General features: G+C 53.1%; 1 long non-coding RNA gene across 1 annotated transcript; it reads right to left on the reverse strand.

The window, feature by feature from the left end:
* Positions 1 to 12,782: 12,782 nt before the first annotated feature.
* LOC112626629 lies at positions 12,783 to 17,685 on the reverse strand. Its single transcript, XR_003119926.1, has 3 exons — positions 17,658 to 17,685; positions 16,586 to 16,675; positions 12,783 to 13,063 (listed from the first exon to the last, which is right to left on the reverse strand). It is a non-coding gene; the product is annotated as an uncharacterized LOC112626629 (long non-coding RNA).
* Positions 17,686 to 21,448: the final 3,763 nt, after the last annotated feature.

The raw sequence follows: 21,448 nt of genomic DNA on the forward strand, positions 1-21,448 counted from the left end.
TTTAGTAGAGATGGGGTTTCACCATGTTGGTCAGGCTGGTCTTGAACTCCTCACCTCAGGTGATCCACTCACCTCAGCCCCCCAAAGTGCTGGGATTACAGGTGTGAGCCACCACGCCCAGCCGCAAGACCCCATTTTTTTTTTTTTAGACGGAATCTCACTCTGTTGCCCAGGTTGGAGTGCGGTGGCATGATCTCGGCTCACTGCAACCTCCGCCTCCCGGGTTCAAGTGATTCTCCTGCCTCAGCCTCCCGAGTAGCTGGGATTACAGGCACCTGCTACTGTGCCCCACTAATTTTTGTATTTTTAGTAGAGACGGTTTCACCATGTTAGTCAGGCTGGTCTTGAACTCCTGACCTTAGGTTATCCACCTGCCTCAGCCTCCCAAAGTGCTAGGATTACAGGCATGAGCCACCACGCCCGGCCGACCCAATCTTTAAAGAAAAAAAAATGAGCAAGAAGTATAGCAGTTCACTGTTCCTTTGTAGGGTGGTCCTAAAGGATAGTGAAATGTGTCCAACATAGTTAGTGGGTATTCAGTCTGAGAGGGCAGATCTAGGGGTTCATCACATCTCTCTTCCCCACAGGGCCAGTCCAGGGCTTTGTGGCTTGGAGCATATTTTTTTAGTTGAAGTTGAGGTTGATTTACATTTCCAAGGATGTGGCCTCATTCAGTCCAGGCAGCCCTCACCACCCAGGTGGGGGAAAAGGAAATTAATTACTTGAAGGTCCTTGGTGTTCATGAAATCTATTATCATCATAATAACAATAATTAATTTTTTGTTTTGAAATGGGGTCTCACTGTGTTGCCCAGGCTGACCTTCAACTGCTAAGTTCAAGAGAGCTCCCCACCTCAACCTCCCAAGTAGCTGGGACTACAGTCCATGCCACTGCACCCAGCTCAATAATTAATTGTTTTATATGGGCAACTGACATTTTCTTCATTTTATATGAAGCACTTTTAGAAAACGTTGCTGTTTTTATTGATCTACTATAACTTATTATTTAAGTACAGACAGCGGTTATACATATAGCTTCAAGCAAGGCCCCCAGCTCCCTTTCAAACAGACTGCTACCTGAAGTCCTTGCTGAATAGGAGTTTGGGAGCTGCCTCTGTCCAGCCACACACACATGCGCATGCACACGCACGTGCACACACACACACACACCCACCCTCCATGAGGGTTGGGAAGACCCCAGCTCCTTTCATGGAGGTGTTATCTTCAGTCACTTTCACAGATGACACCAGGTTTGAATAGCATTAACAGATGAGCTAACCCTTTGGTAGGCCAGGAAATATACCCTTGAGGTGGGAGAGGGGACAGGGACTCCTCCCTAAAGATCTGCAACCTGGTCGGACACTGTGGCTCATGTCTGTAATCCTAACACTTTGGGAGGCTGAGGTAGGTGGATCCCTTGAGCCCAGGAATTCAAGAACAACATGGTGAAACCCTGTCTCTACAAAATTAAAAAAAAAAAAATCAGTCGCCTGTAATCCCAGCACTTTGGGAGGCCAAGAGGGGCAGATCACGAAGTCAGACTGAGACCCATCCTGGCTAATACGGTGAAACCTCATCTCTACTAAAAATACAAAAATTTAGCCAGGCACGGCGGTGTGTGCCTGTAATCCCAGCTACTCGGGAGACTGATGCAGGAGAATCGCTTGAACCTCGGAGGCGGGTTTTAATGAGCCGAGATCACGCCACTGCACTCCAGCCTGGGCAACAGAGAGAGACTCCATCTCCAAAAAAATAAAATAAATAAAATAAAAAAGATAAAAAAAAATTAGCTGGGCATGGTGATGCAGGCCTGTGGTCCCAGCTACTCCGGAGACTGAGACAGATCACTTGAGCCTGGGAAGTTGAGGCTGCAGTGAACCATGCACTCCAGCCTAGGTGACAAAGTGACAAAATAAATACAAAATATTTGCAACCTTTTTCTGCCCATTTTGTAGGGTACTCACTGAGCCCAATTTCAGGGCTGGGAAGACTGGACTGAAGTGCCAGTGGGGCCTGTCCTGGGGCTATTTTTCCGGGTGTGGATATTGATCGCTTTAGAAGTGCAGAGACAGTCAATGAGAGGCTGGAACTTGGTTGTGTTTCCTGTTGGGGCCACAGACAATGGAAATAGAACTTCTAGAGGAAGGGGCTCTGTCCAGAGGACAACACTGAAGTGTGAGGGCCCAGCAGTCTGGCTGGTCTACCGGGTGCAGCTGCCCTTCTCCATCCTTATCTCTCTACTGGCTGGGGTCTGAGCAGCAGTTTGGAAACCTTAGATGGAAGCTAGAAAAACTAACCAGTTGGCTGGAAATTTGGGTCTAAGAAGAGAACAATGGGGCTGCAGACCCGAAAATGACCCTCTCTTTTTGGTTCATGGTGCCTGAGAATTTCAAGAGACCCTTTGCCTCGAGGGACATGGAGACCTGGGAGCAGCTAGGCCTTCAGGTGTCCCGGTGGGCCTAGTAGTCCCTCCTTTTCTTCCTCCCCAGTTTCCCACAGCCCCAGGTACCCAGGGACAGCAGAGGCCTTGCAGCAAGTGGCAGAGCAGATGATGTGGGGAGGGGAGAGAGCTCCTTAGGCCTTTCTGGGCACCCCCTACCCCCTCCCGCCTTGAGTAGTGGGAGTCCAGCCATCCTTCTTATGCTTTTGGTTATTTGGTCAATATCCCATGAGCCAGGTGTTGTGCTAGAGGCTGTACTCCTGGGACCCAGAAAAAATGTATTCCTATGGGAACCCTCAAGCGTGTCACCATCAGGAGAAGGGAGCCAAACCAGTGACACCTGATGGATTTAGGACTGGGGATGCTCACAACAAAGGCTCCTGATCTGGTTTGAGAGGCTGGGGAAGGCTGCCTGAAAGAAATGACTTTCTGGGTTCCAATGATAGCCCTGTGACCTTGGAAGAGTTATTTAACCTCACTGTGCTTGACTTTCCTCATCTTTAAAATGGGCATACTAAGGCCAGATACAGTGGCTCACACCTCTAATCTCAGCATTTTGGCAAGGCGAGACAGGAGGATTGCTTGAGGCTGGGAGTTTGAGACTAGTCTGGGCAACACAGGGAGACCTCCCTCTCTAAAATAAAATAAAATTTTTAATGATTTATTTACTATTTATTTATTTATTACAGGCATGAGCCACCACATCCGGCTAAAAAAAATTTTTTTAATGAGCATCATATTAGTACTATTTCAAAGGTTGTTGTGAGGATTCAGTGAGTTAATATGTACATGTAAATCCGCTAGAACAGTGCCTGGCACACAGTACATGCTCTGTAAGTGTTAAATAAAATATAAAAACAGCTACCAGCTAGGCACAGTGGCTCACACTTGTAATCCCAGCACTTTGGGAGGCCGAGGCAGGTGGATCACTTGAGGTCAGGAGTTCGAGACCAGCCTGGCCAACATGATGAAACCCCGTCTCTACTAAAAATACAAAAATTAGCTGGCCATGGGGGCGCATGCATGTAATCTCAGCTACTCAGAAGATTGAGGCAGGAGAATCACTTGAACCTGGGAGATGGAGGTTGCAGTGAGCTGAGATCACGCAACTGCACTCCAGCCTGGGTGACAGAGCGAGACTCTGTCTCAATAAATAAATAAATAAATAAATAAATAAATAAATAAATAAATAAAAACAGCTACGACTTGGATGAGTCGGACTTGGCAATGGGTGAGAAAGCAGGTCCTAGGCAAGGAGGACGAAGACCTGCATGTTCGACAGCAGGCTTCTTCAGAGGATTCCCCTGTGTCCTTCCGTGTCCCTGGATGGGGTGGCTAGTGACTCTCCTGGTCTAAGACCTGGCTTCGTAACTGCCCCCTTCCCTCTGCTGCCTCAGTGTGGTCTTGGGGTTGCTCAGTCCTCAACCTGAGATGTGACTGAGTCCATGGCCCAGCTTTGCCCACTTACCCCTTCCTCTGATGGTGCTGCAGCTCCCTGTGAGCCCACCCCAGGCTGGGCAGGGCGGTGTGGTGCTGGGGACCCCGCCGTGAGCATCTGGAGCTCCCTGTTTGGTGGGGCAGCACAGACGAGTAACTGGCTCAGCCCAGGGATCAGGAGGGCTTCTTGGGGGAGGTGCTCTCTGAACAACGTCCTAAAGGAAAATGAAAACTTCTCCAGAGAAGAGGAGGGGAGGGAATTCCCAGGCAGAGGGAACAAGCTGCACAAATGTTGGGAGGGAGAGAGATCCTGACTCAGGAGAAATAAGACCCCAGTATAGTTCAAGCTCTGGACTTGGGAGCCTTCTTCTGGCACGTTTTATCCTGAGGCCTGAGTTTCTTCCTGCTTGCCCTCTGGCCCAAGCACTGGTAGTGGCCTAAGAGGTTAAAGTCCAGTCTTGCTCCGGGGCCAGCCCAGGAGCCGGGGGTAGGGGCGCCAGTTGCCCAGGTCCCTCCCTCCCACTTCAGAGCTGGGAGTGTTTGGCAAAGCAACAACGCCGCCTTTGTGTCCTTCTGTGGGTCCAGGCACGTCTAGCCCAGCCTAGGCGGCTGCTGGTTTCAGTGCCCTGTGATCCCAGCCAGGCGGTGCAGGGCAGTGCAGGCAGGGTGCGCTTCCTCAGGGCCCTGTGGCTGTCTCATGTCCCTTGCACCCCCACGGGGTTCCCCAGGTGGGAACCTGTGCCACGGAGTCCATGGGCATGTGTGGGGCTGGTAGTGTGGGCCCACAGCGGGTAGTGGTGAGTGGGGGTTTGCACAGAAGCTGGAGAGGGACATCCAAAGGTTCCTGTGTGCCACAGCATGCACCCGAGGGGCATCCCGGGGTGAGTCCATGAGTGTGCATTTGGGTGAGGACGTGATTCTGGGTGCGAGGGGTCTTGCTTGAGCACACGAGCAGCCCCCAGCCTGCTCAGAACAGAGCACTGCTGTCTCTGCTGCGCCAACAACGAGGCCTCTCTGTCTCAGCGCATAATGTCCCCTCTGTATTGTCTGCTGCACCGCTGTGGTGACGATAATTTTAAGGCCCAAATCCTTTTCGTGGGTGAGGGTGAGGGTTGGGTTGGGGATAGGGCAGGGTGGAAGCCTTCTGGGGAGGGTGGGAGCTCTGGGGCTGTGTTTCAGCTCTACGTGTGTGGTGGTCTGTTGTATGTTTGGGGCCTTCCCCTACATACTCACAACCCCTACAGGGGCCGCAGAGAGAAGTCAGGGACTCCCAGAAGCCTCTGCCAGAACCCCTTGCCCTGAAGTCATGTGGTCCCTGCCCTGCTCCAAGCCCTCCTCCCCCACCCTGCCCGCCCAGGCTTCAAAGGCACTCTCTCTCTCTGGGAGCCCCTTTTGGTCCCTGCCTGCCTCTGCTGATCCAGGCTTTCTGCAGGCCTATTCCTGTCTTTCCTATCCTGAAACCACTAGGCCAGCGGCTGTCAACCTTTTTGTTCCCAGGACTCCTTTACATGCTTAATAATTACTAAGGACCCCCAAAGAACTTTTGTTTACATGAGTTGTATCTATCAAGACTTGCCATATTAGAAATTCAGACTGGGAAAATTTAAAAACAGGTATTTATTCATTTTATTTATTTATTTATTTATTTATTTATTTATTTATTTATTTTGAGATGGAGTTTTGCTCTGTCGCCCAGGCTGGAGTGCAGTGGCATAACCTTGGCTCACTGCAACCTCCTCTTCCCGGATTCAAGTGATTCTCCTGCCTCAGCCTCCCGAGTAGCTAGGACTACAGGTTCACACCACCATGCCCTGCTAATTTTTTTTTTTTTTTAAGACAGAGTCTCACTCTGTCATCCAGGCTGAGTGCCGTGGTGTGATCTTGGCTCACTGCAACCTCCGTCTCCTGGGTTCAAGCGATTCTCATGCCTTGGTCTCCTGGGATTACAGGCATGCACCACCATGCCTGGCTAATTTTTGTATTAGTAGAGACGAGGTTTCACCATGTTGGCCAGAGTGGTCTCAAACTCATGACCTCAAGTGATCCTCCTGCCTTGGTCTCCCAAAGTGCTGAGATTACAGAGGTGAGCCACTACGCCTGGTCAATAATAATTCATTTTAAAATAACAGTAATAATACCATTACCAGTTATCATAGATAATATATTTTTATGAAAAATAGCAACCTTGCCGGGCGCGGTGGCTCAAGTCTGTAATCCCAGCACTTTGGGAGGCCGAGACGGGTGGATCATGAGGTCAGGAGATCGAGACCATCCTGGCTAACACGGTGAAACCCCGTCTCTACTAAAAAATACAAAAAATTAGCCGGGCGAGGTGGCGGGCGCCTGTAGTCCCAGCTACGCGGGAGGCTGAGGCAGGAGAATGGCGTGAACCCGGGAGGCGGAGCTTGCAGTGAGCTGAGATCCGGCCACTGCACTCCAGCCTGGGCGACAGAGCGAGACTCCGTCTCAAAAAAAAAAAAATAAAATAAAATAAAATAAAATAAAAAAAGAAAAATAGCAACCTTGACTGGCTCAGTGGCTCATGCCTGTAATCCTAGCACTTTGGGAGGCTGAGGCGGGCAGATCACTTGAGGTCAGGAGTTCGAGACCAGCCTGGCCAACATGGTGAAACCCCGTCTACACTAAAAATACAAAAATTAGCCGGGTGTGGTGGCACGCACCTGTAGTCCCAGCTACTCAGGAGACTGAGGCACAAGAATCTCTTGAACCTTGGAGGCAGAGGTTGCAGTGAGCCGAGATCGCACCACTGCATTCCAGCCTGGGTGACAGAGCGAGACTCCTTCTCAACTAAGAAAAAAAAGAAAGAAAGAAAGAAAAATAACCTTGTTTTCTAGAACAAAACAAAATGAGCAAGAAGAGTGGCACTGTTTTTACATTTTTGCAAATCTCGTTAATATTTGGTTTGATAGGCTGGGCGCGGTGGCTCAAGCCTGTAATCCCAGCACTTTGGGAGGCCGAGATGGGCGGATCATGAGGTCAGGAGATCAAGACCATCCTGGCTAACACGGTGAAACCCCGTCTCCACTAAAAAATACAAAAAACTAGCCAGGCGAGGTGGCGGGCACCGATAGTCCCAGCTACACAGTCCAGCCCGGGCGACAGAGCGAGACTCCGTCTCAAAAAAAAAAAAAAAAAAAAAATTTGGTTTAATAGAGCAAACAGGCCTCATGGGACTGGGCTGGATTCTCATATCTGCTTTTACTTTGAATTGGTGGTGATTATAGATAGGCACATAGTTTTGTTTTTGTTGTGGTTAAAGTATATGAGGAAAACCTGGCCTCACACAGATTTATAGTTGAAAGAGTGAGTAGTGCTTTATTAACCTTTTCAGATAATTTGATACTACACCAAAACTCCACAAGTGGCAGTTTCCTAAAGGTTAATATCATTTGGGGCCTGAAACCATATCAGTGAGCTTTTCATATTCTATTACTATTAAAGTCCACTTGTCTAACTCACATTTTGAGTGGATCTTTTATCCACACATGATTTTATAACAGCATGCATATCATTTAGAAAATTTTTCTGGGCTGGGTGCGGTGGCTCACGCCTGTAATCCCAGCACTTTGGGAGGCCAAGGCGGGCGGATCACCTAAGGTCAGGAGTTCAAGACTAGCCTGACGAACATGGAGAAACCCCATCTCCACTAAAAATACAAAAAAATTAGCCGGGCATGGTGGCACATGCCTGTAATCTCAGCTACTCAGGAGGCTGAGGCAGGTGAATCGCTTGAACCCGGGAGGTGGAGGTTGAAGTGAGCCAAGATCATGCCATTTCACTCCAGCCTGGGCAACAAGAGTGAAACTTGGTCTCAAAAAAAAAAAAAGAAAAGCAAATTTTTCTGAAGGCTGGGCGCGGTGGCTCACGCCTGTAATCCCAACACTTTGGGTGGCCGAGGCGGGCAGATCATGAGGTCAGGAGTTCAAGACCAGCCTGGCCAACATAGTGAAACCCTACCTCTACTAAAAATACACACACACACACACACACACACACACACACAAAAACTAGCTGGGATTGGTGGCAGGTGCCTGTAATCCCAGGTACTCGGGAGGCTGAGACAGGAGAATTGCTTGAATCTGGGAGGTGGCGGTTGCAGTGAGCCCAGATCTCACCACTGCACTCCAGCCCGGGCGACAGTGTGAAACTCCGTCTCAGGGGAAAAAAAAGAAAATGCCGGAGTCCCAGCTACTTGGAAGGCTGAGGCAGGAGGATTGCTTGAGTCTAGGAGTTCGAAGCTAGTCTGGACAACATAGCAAGACTCTGTCTCTAAAACATGAACAACAAACAAAATAATTTTTTAAATAAAAAATATTAGTTCACTGAGTTATGAAGATCTCTCAAGTATTAACACATTTCATTACGCCATATTAAAAAATCACATCCGTGGATGTGATTGACAAAATTTCTTCAGAAATGTACCAGGAAACTGTGAAGCTTATGGTGTTATAGTGTTGTATACCTGTCTTTCAAAATTTAAATTTCGCTTAAAAACTACAATTTTATACATAAGCAGAATATGCAAAATAAAAATAGAATTTTAGCTGGGCTTAGCGGTGTGTACCTGTAGACCCAGCTATTCAGGAAGCTGAGGCGAGAAGATCCTTTGAGCCCAGGAGTTTGCATCCAGCCTGGGTAACATAATGAGACCTGTTCCCAAAAACAACAACAACAAAACAAAAAAAAGACTGTTATCATTGGCAACAAATAGTGTGTGTTGTTTTCCTTGAAGTCACTGACTGACTTCATTATTTGTGAGAGAATAACTGCCAAATATCTAAGACTGCCTGTCAGTCTTTCTGTCAAGTAAAAATGACGTGCCATAAAAAAATCAGCTAGTTCAGCTCGCAACTCAAACAATAGCGTAAGTGCTTTTCTTGAGGCAGCCAACATACTTTGGTGTGTGTGTGTGTGTGTGTATATATATATATATATATATTTTTTTTTTGTTTTTGTTTTTTTTGTTTTTTGAGACGGAGTCCTGCTCTGTTGCCCAGTCTGGAATGCAGCAGCGGGATCTCGGCTCACCACAACCTCTGCCTCCTGGGTTCAAGCGATTCTCCTGCCTCAGCCTCCCAAGTAGCTGGGACTACAGGTGCATGCCACCACACCCAGCTAATTTTTGTATTTTTATTAGAGACAGGGTTTCACTATGTTGGCCAGGCTGGTCTCGAACTCCTGACTTGTGATCTGCCCACTTCGGCCTCCCAAAGTGCTGGGATTACAGGCATGAGTCTCCACGTTTGGCGAACTCTGGTATGGTATAGAAGTGTTTTATGTGAATTCTGTGTACATGTGCCGAATATGACTCCTAGTACAGTTTCATTTGTGCTAAGCCACCAACAGTTTTACCCAGTGTGGCTTAGACATAATAAAGAAGTCAAAAAATGTCTTAGTACTATTAGTAAAATAATTTTGACTTCACCTACCTCTGAAAAGGTCTGGGAGACTCCCAGGGGTCTGTGAACCCTACTTTGGGAATCACTGTACTTGTTGTTCTGTCTCTTCGGCTCTCAGGGGTGATGGGCCGTGTCTTTCATATTTTGCTGATTAGGACACTGGGGTCCAGCAGAGCCCCACATGGGTCCTCATCTCTCATTCCAGCACTGAAGTGAGAATTTTTTTCCTGGCAGTGACTGGGGAGGTTTCTTGGGGGGATGGCATTGATTTTGATGGATGGAGAGGCCACCAAAAGTGGGGGCTGGGAATGCACCCTTGGTGGAGGAAACAGCATTGGTGAAGGCCTGGAGAAAAGAGCTCTAGATGGGGTCAGATAACTAGGACCCTCAAATGCCAGTGCCAAGGCAGTGGGCACCACAGAGCAGTGCCCAGAGATGGGAAGCAATGGATGAGATGTGCCAGGGACAGGGAAAGTCAGAGAGGAGGGCCTTTGTCCTTCATGAGGAGGCCTTCCCATGCTGGCTGGCCTCAGGGCTGTGTTCTCAGGGCTGGGTTGATGTGTGGCCACTGAGATGAACTTACCCTTCCTGACCGATCATGATTGGCAGAGGGTGGTCTGATGCCCAGAATTCCCTGCTGACAAGTGTCTCCACACCTGCACTGACACTCAACCTCTCTTTGCCTTTGTATTGGCTTTTATGGTGACAGTGAGTAGCCTCATCCAGTTTCTTATGCCGTGCATGAGTGTGAGGGTGACCTGGGCAGAGGTGGCTGCTGAGAGGAGACATTGGTAGTGACACGTCAATGTGATTAGGGGTGAGAGTCCTGACTTTTTTACCACAAAAAAACCTGCTTGTTGCAGGCACTGATGCTTCAGCCTGAGTCCTGTAAAAGTGGGGGTTGCAGAGCTGACCCCGACACACCCCCAACCCTGGGCCCGGCCTGCCCTCTTCCTCTTCCTCTTCCAATGGTCCTGTGTCCCTACCCCAACCTGTCCCTGAGCTGCTGGTCTGGTATGGGGAGACAGACCACTGCTTCGGTGCAAGACTGGCCTCACACCTCCTGCTGCGCACATCTGTGCTCCTGAGCTATGTACCTGGGCTGGGTTGTGCCACACATGTGTTCGCAGCCATGCTGTGTGACGGTGTGGATACACCCTGCACTGGGTGCACATGGCTGCTCTGTGTCACAGACATTGAGAGCTTGTGTACCTTGCCATGCACAGAGTCGCTGTTTGTTTCTGTGCCTTTAGTTAGTTGGGTGGTGTATGTTTGTGTGTATATGCTTTGTATATCTTTACAGGGTGTGAGTGTCACTGTGGTGGGTGGTGTTTTTGTGTGCTGGTTTGTCAGTGTGTATCTTGGCCCAGCCCCAGAAGGCCAGCTGAGGTGTGGCAGGGGGTTGGGGGTTGGACTGTGCTGGGATAGGGAGCCCACAGCCAGGAAGCCTGACTGGGAATAGACATGTCCTCACCTGCCCAGAAAGCGTCCCAAGCCCTCAAAGAGCCCTTGTCCAGCTTCACCGCCCCTGGCCAGTCAGGGTGGGTGGCTGGAGAAGGGGGCATGAGGGAACCAAAACAACCTCAGCCCAACTCCCACACTTGGCTGGCACCCAGGCCTATTATGGGCCCCCCTCCCCCGCACCCATGGCCCTCCCCCTAAAGCTCCAAGCACTTTGCATTGTGGGGCTTGGGGAGGGGCCTAGAGACAAGGCTCTGTTTGGCTCTTGTGACCAACTTCAGCTCCTAGTGGGCCACTGAGGCAGAGCTGGCCCCAGGCCTTGTTGAGGGTGGGGCTGCAGGGAGGACCAGCTCCACAGAGCCAGGGCTGATGCTCATCTCATTACCTGTGTCATTCATTTAACAGATACGCATTGAGCACACACTGTGTTCCAGGCCCTGCTTTAGGTGCTGGGAATATAGCAGTCACTCATTGAATTAGGGGTAAAGATAGGCGATACTGCTGCTGTGCATTTACAGATGAAGAAACAGGTCCTGGGAGGTGAAGTGATTTGCCCAAAGTCATAACAAAGCTGGGATTTGAAACCAGGCCTGCCTCAGGCAAGCGGCCTCCTCCTGCATTTGTCCATCCTGCCTTCGGTAGTCACAATTACAGCCGAATGCCCACTGAGCTAGGACCAGCTAGCTGGCTAGCCCCGTGCCCTGGGCTACAAGTTGATGCAGGAGAGTGGGCACAATGAAATAGTTCCTAGGAAGACAAGTTGCCTGGAATAGGCATAGGGGTGGTAAGGTAGAGAATTGAGGGGTGGGGAAGGAGCAGAAGGAGCCTGTGTCTGTCTCCAGGGTGCACTGGGACCCAAGGGAATGCCTCCTCTCCTGCTGTGTGATCTGGGATGGTCCCTGCTTCACTCTGAGCCTTAACTTCCTCATCTGTAAAGTGGGCACAGTAACTGCCCTCTCCCAGTGGTACCATGCTCATGGCATGATGCCTGGCACACAGTAGGGCAGCTAGGAGGATGGGGCAGAGCTGCAAGTGGGCAGGGCCTCCCCAGGGCTCTCTGCTCAGCCTCAGGAAATGGGTAGGGGGTAGGGAGGAGGAGGCGCAGATGTGCGCTTGTCTCACACGAGCAGCCGCATTTAGCCACCGAGTCGGGACTGAAATATTCCTGAGGGAGAAGAACCCTGAGGCTTCAGGGCGGCAACGGCTCGTCAGTGGGGAGCGGGGAAGGGATGTTGTCACCATCTGCCTCGTGTCTGTCTGCGACTAAAATAATACTGGGGTGAGACTCGCCGCAGGCACGGGCCCAGCCGCAAGGTTCCCCAGAAGAGGGAGGGGCTGGGGGTGCTGGAAACCTTGTGGGGAGCAGTGGCAGAGAGAGGTCTGCTGGGGGCAACTCTTGGCCAAGGCTGGGCCCTGGTCCTGCTCCCCTACTGAGGAGCCAAAAGAACCCATGGCGGGGATGTGCATAGGCATGAATACTTCCTGGGGGGATCAGCCCTGGGAGTGCAGGACCAGGAGACCCCCCCCCAGACCCAGCTGGGGTCTGCTTCAGAGGGGAGACCAAGCGTGTGCTGAGATCCCTGCAAAGCAGGGGCAACGACAGAAACAAAGCAAGAGACAGACAAATTGCCTGATTCAGCTTCCATGAGCTTATCCAGAATATTGAAACCAGAAAACGTAGCAAGAAGCTATTTTAATTTCAGCCGACGTGTAAGTTTTGGGTCTATGGTTTACTGTGGTATTTATTTTGAATCAAATATGGAGGATGTTCCATAATTTTCTCGGGGCTCTGGGCTCTGGGGACTGAGTGTCTCTGCCTTTCTCTACTGGGCACAGTAGTCACATGCCAGCTGCCTCTAGGAGTTGGCACCCCTGGGTCTGGGCAGGTGCCCCTTCAGGTCAGGGACATGGCTTGGAGCCTGATGCTTTGCTTCTGGGTGAAGCCACCACATTCTGATCTTTTGCTATGGTTCTCATCAGACATGACTAGTGGGGTATTTTTGTTTTTTGCAGAGAACAGACCCATGACTTCAGTGGTTTAACTGTGGATGCACCCAAAATGCTGGTTGCTTTGTGCTGACATGGGCTGTCAGTTTAGCAGGCAACGTGCGAGCACCTGCTATGTGCAGACCCTGAGCTGGGACAGACTGGGCTCACCCTCAGCATACATGGTAGAGAAGCCAGCAAGACCCATAGGAGATCAGCCACCTGGGTGCCAAGGAAGGCGGTGGGGAGCAGCAAGGGGGTGTTGGATATGACAGGAGTTCATGGCTGTCATCCTGGAGAAAGTGGCAGAAGCACTCATCCTTGAAAAGGAGACAACAGCAAAGGACAGTAAAGAGTATGCCCCAGGCAGAGAGTACGTGTATGTGCAGACCACCACTTTGTGGCTGTCTCTCTTTGTGGCAAGGATATCCGTATCACAATTTAGGTGCAATGTGGAGCCCTTCTTTCAGACCAGACCCAGGTTAACTGGCTTAGGTGTGTTTTCCCGGTTAGTCCTCACCAACATCCCATGAGGCCAATACACTTAGTGCCCATCTTATAGATGAGGAAACTGAGGCTCAGAGAGGTTTAGCAACTTGGGTAAGAGGCAGAGTATGGCCCCGGGCTACTCCGTGCTGCCTCTGCACAATGCCCTCATTTGGCAGGCAGCAACTGAGCGCCTACTATGTGCAGGCCCTGAGCCAGGTGCTTCGTGGATTCAGGCCACAGCATCACATTCCAGAGTGTCCTCAGATGGCTGGCATCTCTCATTGTAATCTGGGCATGATGACCAGAGGAAGCTCTCTCTAGGGTATATGTGGGTATGGGGGAGAGGAGTGTGGGTGGGAGTCTGGAGGCCCCTGCTTTATAGCTGTGAGTTCTCCCTCATGAAAGCCTCAGTTTCTTCACCTGGAAAACGGGGCCATGATGCCTGCTGTGCAGGCCCATGTGAGGATGTTCATTGAAAGCATGTGGAAAAAGTGCTCTGTGTGTTTGGTGAGCCCTCAAACTGGGCTGACTCTCCTCAAACCACTGGGAGCAAGCTTCCCGGAACAATCTAGCCACCAGCCTTTCCTTGCAGCTGACAGGCTGCGGTCACCACTGCCACCACCACTCTGAATTATTCAAGACCCTCCAGGCCTCAGTGGCAGCCCTTCCCCTCTCCCTGCACAACCGGGCTGTCAACACCAGCCTCTGAGCCTCTGCCAGTGATCTATGGACCTCAGGGCCCCTGAGCTTCGGCCTGCTCAGGTAGGGCCATGAGTGTGATAGGGTGAGGTGTGGCTGAGCATGTGACAGTGAGCGTGTGAGAGCAGGAGGGTGTGACAGTGTGAGTGTGTGTGTGAGTGTGGCTGTGAGGGTGTGTGAGGATGTATGCAGGTGAGCATCTGTGTGAGGGCAGGTGTGAGTGTGCCACATTGTGTGTGAATGAGTGTGTGAGTGTATCTGGAGCCTGGGCTTTCCTTAGCTGCAGAAGAGCCGGGCTCAGGGAGGAGCTCCCTGTGGCTCAAGAGAACACAGTGATCTGAGAGCAAAATTCCAGCCTGGAGTGGGAGGGTGTCAGTTCACCTTTGCTTCCAGGGTCCCTTAAGGGCTGGTTGGAGTGGGGAAAAGGCAGAGAAGCAGCAGTTTAGAAAGAAGGGTATGTAGTGGTTGAATCATGAACAGGACTTGGAGTCTGTGGTCCTGTGGGGGCTCAGAACACTGTCAGATTATTTGGGTATGTGCCATTTCCCAGCAAGCTGAGACCCTCAGAAGAGAGGCAGTTGCCTCCCCCAGTCCCTGTCCTCCTCCTGGGCCTAGGAGAGCTGTGAGCCCCTGTGGGCGAGAGGTGAGGACTGTTCTCTTGGATCTGTGGCCAGGTGGAAGTTCTCCAAAGTCTTGGGGGATGGGGAGGGTACGGGGGCTCACCAGCACCTTACTGGAGGGCCCTCACCCATAGGCAGGAAGGACAGAGCAGACCTCTCTCTGGTCCCCCCTCCTACCAATGTACTGGCCCTGGAGGGTTACTGCTTCATGTAGGGTAAGATGGAGTACCTGGGAGGTTGGGAGCTGGTGAGATTTAGGAACTGGGAGCCTACAGTGTGTGGAGGTTGTGGGGGTGGAATGTGTGTTTGGTGTGAGTGTTGGGGTCTGTGTGTTGGTGTGAGGAGGTGAGAGGCTGTCTGAGTTTGCCTTTGTATCTGTAAGATTGTATGTTTTCAAGCCCTGTGTGACTGTTTATCTGTCTTTTTGTGAGTGAGGACCTGTGTGATCACATGAGTGTGTATGATCTGTATTTGAGAGTGTATGTGTGTGGAAGCATGCTAATTGTGTGGGAGAGGTGAAAGATGATTGACAGGGAGGGGGTGGCGGGTGGGAGCCCACACTGAGTGCACAGTTTCATCCTTCCTCAGGCTCTGCTTGTCATGGCTGAAATCCCCTGGACTGCATTGGGACCATACTGCTGAGAGTCTGGTCGCTGGGCTTCAGCTGACAGAACATCAGAGCCCCAGGACCGGAGAGCCACAGGTTGGGAAGGTGAGGCAGGGTGAGGGACTTGATGATGGGGAGCAGGCAGGTAGAACTGGCTACAGAGCTAGGGCTGCTGGAGCCTGATGTCTGGTCCAAGTCCCAGCTCCTCCACTCATGGGGTGAGCTGGGGCAAGTCATTTCACTCTCTGAGCCTCAGTTTCCTCATCAGAACAATGGGCCTGTACACTAAGCATTACCCGCCCAAAATCCTAGAAGCCTGCCTTCTCCTCCTGGCTCTGGGAAGTTGACCACTGGGGAGGCCTGGGACACTGGCCTGTCTGGAGGCTGGGGAAGGATGAGATGACCCCTTCTTCCTTTCCCTGGGTCCAGAGGGCCTGACTTGTCCTATTGTACCCCTCCCATCACAGTGATCTGTGTGGGCTCATGAGAACATAAGCTAGACAGTGATCCTGTTCACCTTCCTGCATTCCAGGAAGCTTGGCCTCCAACCCCCACACCAGGGAGTGGTCTTCACTCCTCCACTCCTTCCCAGGTTCAGAAGCAGGAGTAGGGGAAGTCCTGCCTGTCCCCTCTCTGACTTTACTTTCCCTTTCTAGAGCAGGGGTATTCTGGTATGGGAGGACTGAGTGTCCCTGCTGCCTGGTCCTCAGAGTTGGCTAGCTCCCCCCGTACCCCTCATTCCCCTGCCTGCTTGCCTATAGAGCTGTGGCCCGGGCAGCTGTCCGGCTGAGTGGGTTAGCAACACAAGACAGATGGCGAGGGATTATCTCAGCTTCTCAGAGCACGATGGCAGCAGCGGCGGGGGTGGGGGGAAGGCTCTCACACCCTCCCCATGTGTGTGTACACACACACACACACAAATGCACACATGCAGCTCCCCGTTCCTGCCCCAGACCCAGCCCAGCCTCATGCTATTTATGAGGCAGGCAGGAAAACAAGAGGAGAGATGAGATTATGAGAATTGGTGAGAACCGTGGGACTTGGCAATCTTGTCCCTGCCCCACTTGGCTCCCAGACCACAGGCTGAACCAGCTTCTCAGGCCCTTCTTGGACCCTGCCCCTGCTATTATGATTTCTCTGCAGCTGCCACCACTGGGAATGGTACATTCAGGAGGGCATGGTTTTACAGAGAAGTTTGAGGCCCAGAGATGTGCGAGCCGCACTCCAAGTCACACAGCAAGTTTGATTCATTAGCAGGGTAAGTTCTGGGGATTGGCAGGTGGTGGAGTCTCTTAGATGTCCTGCACTGGCTGTGGGGTCCTTGGGTCTTCTGCAAACAATGTGTGTTTGCCCTAGCACTTGATACTGCAACCCAAGGTCCCACAGGGGCATGTCACAAGGCCAGCTGCTGGCACGCGAGGACTCACAGGTGCAGCCTCTCCTTCATATACACTGTCAGGCTCTGGGTGAAGGCTATGTAGAGTTGAGTGACAGAGCTGGATCTCCAGACTGTGTCACTGTGAAAGAATTGGGGCAGGGTTAGAACCCCACTAGAGTGAATTCTCCTACCTGCCCCTCAATTTGCTACAGGCAGATGGTGGAGGGACTTTCCAGCCTCAGCCACACACTCAGGCCCCCCTACCACCACATTTGCCCCTTAACAGCCCCACTCCAAGTCCTGAGTCATCTATGCTGAGTCCCCTGGGGAGAAGTGTGGGCCAGGAAGCCAGGCAGGATTTTCGAATGGCAACCCCAGGGGGCCCTTTTCCCAGCATGGGTGGGCGGGGCCGACTCAGTGGGGAAGGCAGGGTGGAGGCCTTCTGAGAGAACTTCTCTGCTCCTAGCTGCCAATGTCTTGGCTTCGCCCCCATCCCCAAGAGTGACTCAGTGCCTGCTGGACCCGGGAGTGCGGATGCGGGGCAGTGCGAAGCTGCTTCAGGTTGCCCAGTGCCACTCCCTGCAGAGCAAACCCACTCCTCGAGGCCCCGAGGCTCCGTCCTGTCACTGGGCTCTCCTGTGTTCACGTGTGCCTGCGCAGGCTGTCAAGTGAGACATGACCTCAGGGTCAGCCTGGCCTGCCTCTGGGGCTGCATTATTTGCGGGGTTTCCAACATTGTGATACCACCCACACTGCCCGGTCACAAACAAGACCATTATGGCGATACCACCCACACTGTCCGGTCACATACAAGACTGGCACCGCCAGGTTTCCCTGCTCCTGCTCCCTCAAACCATTGAATCAGCCCCTCTCTCGCTATTGGATGAGGGGGGCTGCCGGGACCACGCCCCTCCTCCCCACGGCCAAGGTGACCACACATCTAGGTGTCAGGGGTGGTGGGCCCACTGCAGAGCGCTAGGCCGAACTCATCTCCTGGATCCAGGCCAAGCTCCACCTCTCTGTCCCTCCAGACTCAAGTTGGTCATTTGTATCGTGAGAGCTGGACAAAACTATATCTAAGCTCCCCATCTTCCCTCAAAGTTTGGCCTGGGGAGCCCTACATGAAACCCTGGAGGTTCTGAGCCTTCCGCCACCCCCAGCGGGGGACTTTTCGTTCTGTGAAGGTCTCAAAGTAACATTCTAAAGAGGCAACGTGAGAGCCAATCAGAGAGCCTATGTAAATAACGGCCCTCTGATTGGCTGTCTCCTTCACGCCCTGAACGAAACTTCAACTTCATCAACTCAGCGAAGATTTTTTCCTCTGGCCTTGCGCGCCCTGCAGGAGGCGGGGCTGGGGGTCACCCGAGCCTTCTCCCAGCCGCAGGGTACCTGGGCCTGCCGAATGGGACCGCGCTGGGACAGGCGGGGGCGAGTTCGCCGCCCTGACCCTGGTCCCGCGGGCGTTATTCTGGTGCAGAATCCCCCGCGGGGAGGCCCGATAAGTAAGCCACCCTTTCTTTGTAGGACCGCCAGGGAACGGGCTGCAGGCCGCGAGTATAGAGCTTGGCTGGGCCGGATCGATATCTGCCCGCTGGACTGATGCGCGAGGGAGGCTGCGAGACAGGCTGGCTTTGCTGCCGTGTGATGGCCGCGCAGCACCCACCGACCCCCACAGCTCCCCCACCCCGCCATTTCCTTCATCTAGCGCTCCCGGGGAAACCGAGGCGGGCAAGTGGCGTAGCGATGGAGGGCGCACCCAGGGGCAGCGACGCTCCCTCGCTCTGGCTCCCAGCTCTGGTGGTGGGGGTGCGGGGGTGAGGGTAGCCCAGGGTCGCACCCTGCTCACAACCTCGGCTCGTCCCCACCCTCCACAGTCGTCCGCAGCTCTGCATTTCTGCCAGTATCGTGTCCCCTCGCCTGGTCCTTCGCCCTCCTCCCACTTTCATTGTGTGTCTCCTCTCTGGCTCTGAGGTTGCTCCTCCCTCCCTTTTCTCTCTGGGTGTCTCCGTGTCTATCTCCACATCTCCATCTCCATTTCTTTCTCTGCTTGTCTCTGCCTCTAGCTGTCTCTGTCCCTCAGTCTCTGCTCAGGTCTCCGCTCGCCTCTTGCTCATTTTCGTTCCTCCCTTTGTCTGACTGACTCTCTCTTCTCTCCCCCTCCTTCAGTCACCCCCCAACCCCCCGCACACACGCACACCTCACAGCCCTGTTTACGACATCCCCTGGGCTGGCAGGTGGGCGGGGCTGCAGCAGAGCGGGGGTGAGAGAGGGAGACGCAGCCTCCCCCCCAGCTGTTAACCTTCACGCTTCAGGCCTCTGCGGATGGCAGAGGAGGGGGAAAGCCCAGCTGCCAGCTTGGCGGAGGTGACCGGGCGGGGGCTGGGGGCTGTCCCTCCCTCTGGGCTCGTCTCTGGGGAGATCTGGGGCCGGAAGGAATGTGGTGGAGGCTGCCTTCGGCTGAGGAAGGCTGTTGCCGGATGGGTGGCCTCCTGAAGGCTTGTGCTGGCGAGGCGGGTGCCCAAAGGGGGCTCTGAGCGGTGTCGGCCCTGCCCGCAGCCCGGCCGGACGTGGGGGCCGGCGTGAGAATCCCGCCCATCTGTGAGCCGGCCTCACGCCGTCAGACCCAATTTATCTCGCCGCCAAAGTTTCACAGCCATCTGCTCGAGTGGAACGGCTTCCAGCGCTGGCCCCACCGGGCCCCCCAGCCAGCGCGGGGATGTTTTCCAATACGACAGCATTGCCCCCCCCGCCAAAGCAAGGAGGGGGTGTAGGGGGAGGCGGCAGAGCGCGGTGCGCGGGGCTGGCAGGCAGCCCTCTCCCGCGAGCGAGCCGACCCTGAATTTTAAGCGATTGATCAGGAAGCGCAGGCCGTTCCCATCACTTTGAGCAGCCAAATGCGACGGCGCAGGGATTTCAAGGGGCCTTTGCGGAGGCGGTAATGAGGTCACCGTCACTGCGCCAGCCCGCAGGCGGGAGGGGGCGAAGGTCTGCGGACACGTGTGAACACAGCCTGTGAACGGAGCCACATCTGTATTCACGTGACCCCCGGGGCCCCAGCACTGACCCAGGAGAACTCCGCATTTGGATCTGAGCTGATTCACACTCCGCCGCCCCCAGCCCACCTCCCCAACCAGACAGGGTCGGAGAGACTGAGCTAGATCCCACCCTTGCCACATCCATGATTCCATGATCACCTCAGACAGCTTCAGCGCAGGAGCTTCAACTCTTCTCCTCCCCGCTATGTGCCTAAAATACACATATTTGGGCACCTGCCCATTGCACTTCTGAACAAGCCTGCAGAGACAGATGTACCCTAGACCCCCGGTAATCACACAGGTGCACACATTCCAATTACACACCTGACCGCAATGCTCATGCATTGGTATACTCCCAACCACCACCACTACTAGCCCCAAACATGCACACAGGTACTCCATCATTCTCAAGCCAGCACCCAGCAACGCACGAGACCCCAAACTCCCCTCCCCCCGGGTGCACGCATGTGCACACTCATTCCCAAGACCCCGAGCTTGCTGCCATGTCCGCGCGGGTGGGCGCCTCCACTGCCCGCCAGGCAGCGCGGGTGCAGACCTCGAAGAGAACAAAGGCCGGGCAGGTGGGAGGGAGGGGGGCTGAGCCCCTGGCCCGTCCTCCTAGGCAATGCTCGTCTGCCTCGGCTCCGCGGCCACCGCATCGAGCGGCTCTGATTACCAAGTAAATCACTGTGATGATCTGAATAATTATCGTCTCCTGAAAAGGGAAAAAACAGGGAATAAATAAAGGGAGAAGGGAGCAGCCACCTGATTTCTAGAAGCCCTGGTGTATGTCAGGGGTGTGAATACATAGGGGTGGGTGTCAGTGGCCCCCTGCAGATCCTCAGGACTTCTGCTGGGATGCAGTGCAGGTGGGGTAGGATGGGCCTCAGGGCAGACAGTCATTCCTTAGAGGTGGCAGTTAGCATCCAGTCTCCCCCCTTCCTCTCCCCAGGGTAAGTCAGGCCCCCTGGAGCACCCAACCAACCCCAGCTGGCCTCTCTGCTCCTCACACACTCAGGCCCACCCGACCTGTAGGACACCCTCCTGTTCCAGGGCTTTGCTCAGCAGGTTCCCCTCTAGCATGCCCTCTTCCCACTTCTCTGGCTGGCCTCACTCTCCCATCTCTGAAGTCCAGCCCCACGTTACTTCCTCTGAGAACTTCCTGACTGCCCAGCCCTCCAGGATCCTCCTTTCCCAGAGTTGCAGTGTCTGATTGCATTTTCCCTGACTGATTTGGGTGTGTTCTCCTGATCTTCTCAGCTGGATGGCAGCTTTGGTGGAAGCAGCTATGTTTTAAGCAAAGCAGTAATGGTGGCAACAGCAGCAGCCACTACCCCATTCTGAGCATTTAGGATGTGTTGGCCCTGTGCGAAAACACGCTTTCACCATGGATCCTCCCCAGAATCCTGTGTGGAAAGTAATGTCTCCATTTTAGTAATGGGGAAACTGAGGCTTACCAAGAATGAAGCTTGGATTCCTTTCCTCCGGGATGAAGATGCCGGTCATCTACGGCATCCTTTCTGCACTTGTCACCTGATCCCACATATTGGAGGAGCTGCTCCTCTTCCAGTGCTGAGCATTAAGAACACAATTACCTCAACTGGCTGGGCACAGTGGCTCACGCCTGTAATCCCAACACTTTGGGAGGCCAAGGTGGGCAGATTGCTTGAGCCTAGGAGTTTGAGACCAGCTTGGGCAACATGACAGAACATGATCTCTACAAAACAAACAGACGAAAAACACCAAAAATTAGCTGGGTATGGTGGTGTGAGCCTATAGTTCCAGCAATTTGGGAGGCTGAAGAGGAAGGATGATTTGAGCCCAGGAGGTTGAGGTTGCAGTGAGCTGTGATTGTGCCACTATACTCCAGCCCAGGC

Source organism: Theropithecus gelada, chromosome 6, assembly GCF_003255815.1.
Source record: "Theropithecus gelada isolate Dixy chromosome 6, Tgel_1.0, whole genome shotgun sequence".
NCBI lineage: Eukaryota > Metazoa > Chordata > Mammalia > Primates > Cercopithecidae > Theropithecus > Theropithecus gelada.